Here is a 9,003-nt window from a genome sequence, read left to right as displayed (position 1 = left end):
CTGGGCCTGGACCTGTAAACTTCCCCCCTCAGCCTTGGGCCAAGCCTGAAAGATAAAAACGGAGGGCCCCACGGCACCCCTCACTCAGATTCTGCCCTGGGCTTTTCCCACGCAGCCCCAGAAGAGGACACGCCAGCCCCAGAGTTAGCCCCAGAGGCCCCTGAGCCTCCTGAAGAGCCCCGCCTAGGGGTGCTGGCCGTGACCGACACAGCCCCAGACTCCATGCGCCTCTCGTGGAGCGTGGCCCAGGGCCCCTTTGATTCCTTCGTGGTCCAGTATGAGGACACGAACGGGCAGCCCCAGGCCTTGCTCGTGGACGGTGACCAGAGCAAGATCCTCATCTCAGGCCTGGAGCCCAGCACCCCCTACAGGTTCCTCCTCTATGGCCTCCGTGAAGGGAAGCGCCTGGGGCCCCTCTCAGCTGAGGGCACCACAGGTACCAACAGGCATCTCTGACCTCTAGTCTGGGACTCGGAAGGGGGAAAGGGAGGCTCAGAAGTGGTGGTCGCAGGGAAAGAGCGTGAAGCTGGTATCAGGGAGAGAGGACGGGTGGGCTGGACGCGAGTGGCCTTTAGCTCTGCCCCATAGGGCCCCCCTGTGCTGCAAGTCCCTGGTTACAGATAGAGAAACAGGGGCAGGGAGAGGGGTGGAAGGGATGTGCTCTGGGTCACCAAGCTGGTGTGCTTCTGTCTCCAATTCCTTCTCTCCCACCCACTCCATGCAGGGCCGGCCCCTGCTGGTCAGACCTCAGGGGAGCCAGGACCCCGCCTGTCCCAGCTGTCTGTGACTGATGTGACCACCAGTTCACTGAGGCTCAACTGGGAGGCCCCACCTGGGGCCTTCGACTCCTTCCTGCTCCGCTTTGGGGTTCCATCACCAAGCACTCTGGAGCCGCATCCCCGTCCTCTGCTGCAGCGCGAGCTGATGGTGCCGGGGACACGGCACTCAGCCGTGCTTCGGGACCTGCGTCCGGGGACGCTGTACAGCCTGACACTGTATGGGCTGCGAGGACCCCATAAGGCCGATAGCATCCAGGGCACTGCTCGCACCCTCAGCCCAGGTAAGGATCCACACACACTCTGCCCCAAAGTGGGGGTCTTTGTACTAACGGGGGGGACCTGGTGCCTCAGCCAGCAGTGGGGTGGGCGAGTTGGTGGTGGGCCTGGAGGAATCTGCAGAGCGACTTCCATTCCGGGGACTAGAGGAAAAGGGGTGCTGAGTCTGTGCTGGAGCAGAGGCGAGGGGTGGGACTCGTAGGGAGGAGCCTCCCTGCCCCTGCCCGCATCATTGTTCCTTGCCCCCTCTGCAGTTCTGGAGAGCCCCCGTGACCTCCAATTCAGTGAAATCAGGGAGACCTCAGCCAAGGTCAACTGGATGCCCCCGCCGTCCCGGGCGGACAGCTTCAAAGTCTCCTACCAGCTGGCGGACGGAGGTGGTACCTTTGCCGTGGGCTCATTGCCTCGCGTTTCCCCTCCCCCCTGCACTCTGCCCACCCTCCAGCCGTCCTGGGGTTCCCTGGGTAACCCTCGATCCCCAATGTTTTCAGGGGGGCCGCAAAGTGTGCAGGTGGACGGCCGGGCCCGGACCCAGAAACTCCAGGGGCTGATCCCAGGCGCTCGCTACAAGGTGACCGCGGTCTCCGTCCGAGGCTTTGAGGAGAGTGAGCCTCTCACAGGCTTCCTCACCACGGGTGAGATGGACTGGGCCCTGGGGCAAGAGGCGGGAGCCAAGAAAATGGCGTGGGTGGGAGTTGAGAGAGAAGGAGGAGGGTGAAAGGGAGGTGGTGGAGGCTCCGATTGCGGAAAGGAGGCCGGTGGAGTCTGGGGAGGCAGGGACTAGAGAGACCAGCGGGGACCCCTCTGAGCCCCTCCCCTTCCCCCAGTTCCTGATGGCCCCACCCAGTTGCGTGCACTGAACTTGACCGAGGGATTCGCCGTGCTGCACTGGAAGCCCCCCCAGAATCCCGTGGACACCTATGACGTCCAGGTCACAGCCCCTGTGGGTGAGCAGGGCTGAGGCCTCTGGAGGGGACTTGTTCCGGGTGGGGATTGCAGGGGGGAGACTGGACTCTGGCCGGGGATGGAGGGGGAGGCGTTGACGCCCCTCTTCGCACTCCCAGCCCCGCCTCTGCAGGCCGAGGCCCCAGGCAACGCGGTGGACTACCCCCTGCATGACCTCGTCCTCCACACCAACTACACCGCCACTGTGCGCGGCCTGCGGGGCCCCAACCTCACTTCCCCAGCCAGCATCACCTTCACCACAGGTAGGGTCTGTGGGGTGTGTGGGACGGGGGAGAGGAGGTAGAGGGAGCCAGGATGGGCCTCATCCCCATCTCCTCTTCCTGCTTTCCCTCCTAGGGCTAGAGGCCCCTCGGGACTTGGAGGCCAAGGAAGTGACCCCCCACACGGCCCTGCTCACTTGGACTGAGCCCCAAGTCCGGCCCACAGGCTACCTGCTCAGCTTCGACACCCCTGGTGGCCGGACCCAGGTGCCCCGGCCCCACTGACCAACTCCCCTCCCTGGGTGACTCCAGGAGGTGCTGCCTCTGGCCCTCCCTGAGGGACTCCACCTCCCTCTCCCCTGACCTCTCCTTGTCTGTTCCACAGGAGATCCTGCTCCCGGGAGGGGTCACATCTCACCAGCTCCTCGGCCTCTTTCCCTCCACCCCCTACAATGCACGACTCCAGGCCATGTGGGGCGAGAGCCTCCTGCCGCCCGTGTCCACCTCTTTCACCACCGGTACCTGGACGCACGGGCCGGGGCCGGGGGCTGGGTGGGCAGCCACGGTACAAGGCTTGGAAAAGGACTGGCCCCTGCTCTTCTCTCCCCAGGTGGGCTGCGGATCCCCTTCCCCAGGGACTGCGGGGAGGAGATGCAGAACGGAGCCGGTGCCTCCAGGACCACCACCGTCTTCCTCAACGGCAACCGCGAGCGGCCCCTGAACGTGTTTTGTGACATGGAGACTGACGGGGGTGGCTGGCTGGTGGGTGGCATTGGGAAGCCCAGGGGTCTGTGCAGGGCAGGGGCTGCTGCCCCGGGAGCCAGAGGCTGATGGTGCCCCCACTTGCTTCCCAGGTGTTCCAGCGCCGCATGGATGGACAGACAGACTTCTGGAGGGACTGGGAGGACTATGCCCACGGTTTTGGGAACATCTCTGGGGAGTTCTGGCTGGGTCAGTACCTCACAGGGGTTGGGGAACTACGGATGGGATGGGGGCCCTGTGGACACCAGGACCCTGATGAGGTCATGTCTCCCACCCCCAGGCAACGAGGCCCTGCACAGCCTGACGCAGGCAGGTGACTACTCCATGTGCTTGGACCTGCGGGCTCGGACGAGGCTGTGTTAGCCCAGTACGACTCCTTCCGCGTAGACTCGGCTGCGGAGTACTACCGCCTGCACCTGGAGGGCTACCACGGCACCGCAGGTAAGCACAGGCTGCGAGGCTGGGAGGGTGAGGCTGGGAGGGGAGGCCCTCATGGCTCCTTCCTCCACCCTGCCCAGGGGACTCCATGAGCTACCACAGCGGCAGTGTCTTCTCTGCCCGTGATCGGGACCCCAACAACTTGCTCATCTCCTGCGCCGTCTCCTACCGAGGGGCCTGGTGGTACAGGAACTGCCACTACGCCAACCTCAACGGGCTCTACGGGAGCACAGTGGACCATCAGGTGAGGGGTGTGGAGGGGGCACAGAGCCGGGGTGGCTGGGGCTCGGCCTGCCTAGGTTTCAGCCCCACAGTGTAACAGGCAAGGGACTGAGCGGCTGGGTGAAACGGAACAATCGTGCCAGCCTCACAGAGGGAGCTGGAGGTGATTTATTGGGTGGAAAGGGCCAGCTCAGGGTTAAGCCTCGATCCTCTGTGGCGGAGGGTCAGGAGGGGAGCTGTGTGGGGAGGTTGGTTGAGTGCTCGGAGCCACCTCCTTAAGAGAAACAGGAAGAGCAGATGGGACATCCGGCTTTGACTCTCTTGACAACCCCTTTCCCAGGGAGTGAGCTGGTACTACTGGAAGGGCTTCGAGTTCTCGGTGCCCTTCACGGAAATGAAGCTGAGACCAAGAAACTTTCGCTCCCCAGCCGGGGGAGGCTGAGCTGCTGCCCACCTCTCTCGCACCCCAGTATGACTGCCGAGCACTGCGGGGTCGCCCCGAGAGAAGAGCCAGGGCCTTCACCACCCGGCCACTGGAGGAAGCCTTCTCTGCCAGTGATCTCGCAGCACTATGTTTACAGTGGGGGGAGGGGTTCGTACGGGAGCAATAAAGGAGAAACTGAGGCACGCGGCTGGCATCGGTCCTGCTCCGTCACTGGCTCTGGCCTGGGCTGTGGGCCCCCAACCCTCGGGGCTGCAGCCGCACTTGGAAAGGCTGCATCTTGAGGATGACACTGCAGTGGGGCAGGGGCTGCAGGGAGGGCAGGGCGTCCCCGGGGGGCAGCAGCGTGAAGGCCTGCAGCAGTCGGGTCAGCACCACGAAGAGCCCCAGGCACGCCAAGGGCTCTCCCAGGCACACACGCGCCCCACAGCCAAAGGCCAGCGCTCTGGAGTTCTTGCCTGGCTCCAGGAAGCGATCTGCGGGCAGGTGGACAGGTGGGTGGGGAGGCGTTCAGCGGCTGCGGGGACCAGCCTCCACCACCTTTTCACAGCAGGCCCCTGGGCCCCCACATACCAGGCCAGAACTCATGTGGCCTCACCCAGACCATCTCATTCAGGTGGGCGCCTTGGAGGTTTGGGATGATGACTGTGCCCTCAGGGATGTCATAGCCGAAGATGCTGAAGGGGGCTGGAGTTAGTGGTTGGCCAGGACCTCGCTGGGACCAGGCTTTCCTCACTCATCCCCAACCCTCGGGAGTCACCTGCTGGACCTGGATACATTTGTAATAGGCAGGCACTAAGTTGTCCTCCTGCCAGAAAAGGAGGGCGTGCTTTCAGTTCAGGACAAGGAGAGGCTCAGGGAGGGGCTGGGGGTGGTCAGAGGGACTGTGAGGCACCTTGATCTTGTCTCTGAAGGTGAGGTGACAGATGATGCTGCAGGTGAGGAGAGAGAATTCCTCCTCAATGGCCACAGGGGTGCTGGCCTGGGCTCTCATGCACTGTGGAGAAGGAACGGGAGCTACTTCAAGAGGCGAGGCTGACCCAAGGTGGCCTCAGGAGCCCAGCCTTACCTCGCAGAACTCCTGGGTCAGCTGCTCCACCACGGGCTCCATGGAGTCACGGATGCCCAGCAGAGGGCTGAGCGGGTGAGCTTCTTGTGTGCTTTCCAGAGCAGAGAGTAGTCTCCCAAGGACAGATCCGGGTAGTTCTTAGACACCAGCTTGTCTGCAGGAGGAGTTGGGGGCTGGAGGGTGGGAACTGGCCAAGGAGGCCAAGGGCCTGACCTTCTGCCTCCCCAACCCCTGCTTCCTCCCCCCAAGATATGCCCCCCAACAGCCTCCAGGGACCTGGAATGGGGGAGCCCCCAAAGGTGGCTCCCACTTGAGGCTGAGGTAGGAGGATCACTTGAGACCAGGAATTCAAGACCAGCCTGGGCAACATAGCAAGACCCCATTTCTTAAAAAAAAAAAAAATTTAAGAAAGAAAAATGCCCCCAGCCCTTACAGGTAAGTGGCTCAGGTCTGCCAGCAAAGTCTGCCCACTTTTTGACCATGGCTTCCTCAATGGTCCTCTTGGAGTTCAGCACCACCACATCTGGGGGACAGCCAAAGTAGCGTCAGCGGAGGGAGAGGACCCTCCCCGCCCCCTCCGCCCTCCTATGGTGAGGGCCAGAGCGAGAACAGGCTCTCACCTTGCAGCCCAAGGTGGAGCCTATAGATGGGCCCGAATTTCTGAGTCAGGCCAAGCAGATAGATGGGGAGGTCGGGCTGCAGCAGGTGCAGGAAGCCCGGGACAAGAGGCGGGAGGTGGAGGCTCCTGAGCTTCCAGCAGTTCCACAGCAGGCGGGCACCAGCCAGCAGGGGCAGCAGCAGCAGCAGCCCCAGGAACAGCATGGCGAGACGCCCATCAGGGCCGCGAGGGGCCACTTATAGCTCTAGAGCCCCGGCCATCCCTCCTGCTGTGTAGGCTGTTTTGGGGCCTCCCTTGACCCCACCTTCGGGTCCCTTCCCACCGTCCCGCCCACAGAGTGGCCCTTTACTGGAATGGCACCAGTCTCACTGGCCTTGGGACATCCGTATTTCAAAAAATGGATCATCCATCAAGAAGCAAGGAAGGGAAATGCAACCCTGACCTTTCTCCTGCAGCCAGAGTCAGCTTTCTGGCTCCACATCAACTGTGCAGGCAAGGGTGTCCGCCCCCACCTGGGCCCTCTCCCTCTGCCGCCCCACCATGGGCCAGTTTACTGGCATGATGTTTGTCTCAGCGAGAAAATGGCAGTCCCTGCCTAATATGCCTTCCTGAAGAACGAAATGTGATTTGTGTGGGTTTTTTGTTAGTTTAACCTACAGATAGAGGAATACCGCTAAAGCCTGGTTTGCCTGGGGCATTCCAGTGTACACAGTGTGATTGCTATTAGTGCCTCCTTTCACTCTCAAAAGTGCCCAGAAGACCAAGAAGGAGGTGGTTTCCCGCTGCGGGGTACTCGCACGTACCAGACGCTGTTCTAAGCACTTTGCGGGCACTAACTCAATTCTTCACAGACACGCTCTATATGCAACACGGGTGTCGTTCACATGTTGTGGAGGGCAGGATTCCGGCCTGGAAATCTAGCTGTAGAATATGTACCTTTAGCCACCAGGAGCACCTTTCTTTGGTTGAAAGGAAAACAGACCACCTTGAGCTGGTTTGAGATCAAAAGTAAGGATTGGGGAATTTCTTTTTTTTTTTTTTTTTTTTTTTTGAGATGGAGTCTCGCTCAGTTGCCCAGGCTGGAGTGCAGTGGCCGGATCTCAGCTCACTGCAAGCTCCGCCTCCCGGGTTTACGCCATTCTCCTGCCTCAGCCTCCCGAGTAGCTGGGATTACAGGCACCCGCCGCCACGCCCGGCTAATTTTTTGCATTTTTCAGTAGAGACGACGTTTCACCGTGTTAGCCAGGATGGTCTTGATCTCCTGACCTCGTGATCCGCCCGCCTCGGCCTCCCAAAGTGCTGGGATTACAGGCGTGAGCCACCGCGACCGGCCGGATTGGGGAATTTCACAGAACTCGGGAATAAGAAAGCAGGGGAGGGGACCCCACTGGCCTTAGAAGGCCAAGGAACAGAAAAAGCCCCAGAGACGGGCAGTTTCCTCACGCTGTTTCTCTCTCCTCTTTCTTCTCTCTGCAGTCAAGTTTCTTGTGTTTCCAGGCACAGGCAGAACACGACTGCCCTCGGGACTAGAGTCCACAGGTTCTAGGTCCAGCCAGGGAGAGTGTGGATTCCCAGCACACCTGGGCATGCCCCCCTCAAAGTCCAAAGTCCCCAGGAAGGGGCTGGATAGCCACAGCTGGATCAGGATCAGGGGTCCAGCCCTATTTGGGGAACTGTGGGTGGGGGTGGGGGTCACACTGAACTGTGACACTCAGAGACCACTTTTGTGGGTAAGGAGGCAGTTTGGGGGTTTGGGAAGAGGCCATGCCAAAGAGGAGTGGCAGGGTTCAGCGAGAGGCCAGGGCCTCCTGGATGGTACGTGAGCGGTCAGAGGCGACCCAGGCCCATGCCTTTCCCCCCATTTCTGGCTCTGTAGCCAGACCCAGGGAACAGTGGGGATCTCTCTCCCCTCAGAGCTTTTCCAGACTGTGCTGCTGCAGAGCCAGAGTCAAGATCCTGGCTGTGCCACCCACTACATTGGTGAGCTCACTGCTGCTGAATCCACGATCAGGACGGAGACAGGAAACAGGATTGGGATTTCTGGGGTTGGACAATGACAGCCACTGCCTTCTTCATGTTGACCTCCCAGACAGGGCCATGTCTTGCTGCAACTGAATCCCTGGCTCTGGAAAATGCGCTTATGCCACCACCATGCTGACCAGCTATTGGCAGAAAGATTCAATGGGCAACCATAGGCCACGTATGCAAGAGCCTCAGGAAACCTCTGCCACAGTGGGAAAGGTCCAAACTTCTCAACATTCCATGGGATAAGAGAGCGCGCTTCGGAAAGGAGCTCACCTGGAAGGCTGGCTGCTTACTACTTGTCTCACCATCTCCATCTTTCCACCACTTTCAAATCCAAACTCCAAATATGGTCAGTTACATGCAATGTCCCCAAAGGTACCCTGTCCTGCCCCCGGCCTCCAGGCCTTTGTATATTCTCCTTTTGCGCCAGATGCCCTCACCTACCGCTGCTCTTTGCCTGGCTCCTTCTCAGTCTTCAGAGCCCCACTTGGAGGCCACCTGCTCCAGGAAGCCTTCCCTGTGCCTGCCCGGCAATGCCCCTGACTTGGTTAGATGCCACACAGGCCCGCACTGCTCCCTGACATCACATCTTTCACAGAGGTTGGGGACTGCCTGTCCTCTTATCTGTCTCCCCAGCGATAAGCCCTGCAGTGAGTAAGTAGCTGTCTCTGTGGCACCTGGCACAGGGCGTGAAGTGAAAGTTTCCCAAATTTCTGTTGAATGACTGGATGGCAGGCTGCTGAACTGCCGTGACCGCTATGGAAACTGACTCAGCAATCTTCTTTGGACACATTTCGGAGTCATCTCTGAAGACCCCAGTGTGCCACTAAATGGGGGAAAGCTAGGCAGGCAGGGTGTGGAGGAGAACTGCTGCAGGAAGTCAGGGACCCCGAACAGAGGGACCGGCTGAAGCCACAGCGGAAGAACATAAATTGTGAAGATTTCATGGACATTTATTGGTTCCCCAAATTAATACTTTTATAATTTCTTACGCCTGTCTTTACTGCAGTCTCTAAACATAAATTGTGAAGATTTCATGGACACTTATCACTTCCCCAATCAATACTCTTGTGATTTCCTATGCCTGTCTTTACTTTAATCTCTTAATGCCGTCATCTTCTTCGTAAGCTGAGGAGGATGTATGCCGCCTCAGGACCCTGTGATGATTGTGTTAACTGCACAAACTGTTTGTAGAGCATGTGTGT

General features: G+C 59.9%; 2 pseudogenes; one reads left to right on the top strand and one right to left on the bottom strand.

Moving 5' to 3' along the window:
- On the top strand, positions 20-4,266 carry TNXA (tenascin XA (pseudogene); annotated as a pseudogene).
- On the bottom strand, positions 3,793-6,216 carry CYP21A1P (cytochrome P450 family 21 subfamily A member 1, pseudogene; annotated as a pseudogene).

This window comes from Chlorocebus sabaeus, chromosome 17, assembly GCF_047675955.1.
Source record: "Chlorocebus sabaeus isolate Y175 chromosome 17, mChlSab1.0.hap1, whole genome shotgun sequence".
Classification (NCBI taxonomy): domain Eukaryota; kingdom Metazoa; phylum Chordata; class Mammalia; order Primates; family Cercopithecidae; genus Chlorocebus; species Chlorocebus sabaeus.
Note: the sequence above shows the minus strand (reverse complement) of the source record. Positions and strands in the feature narration are given on the sequence as shown.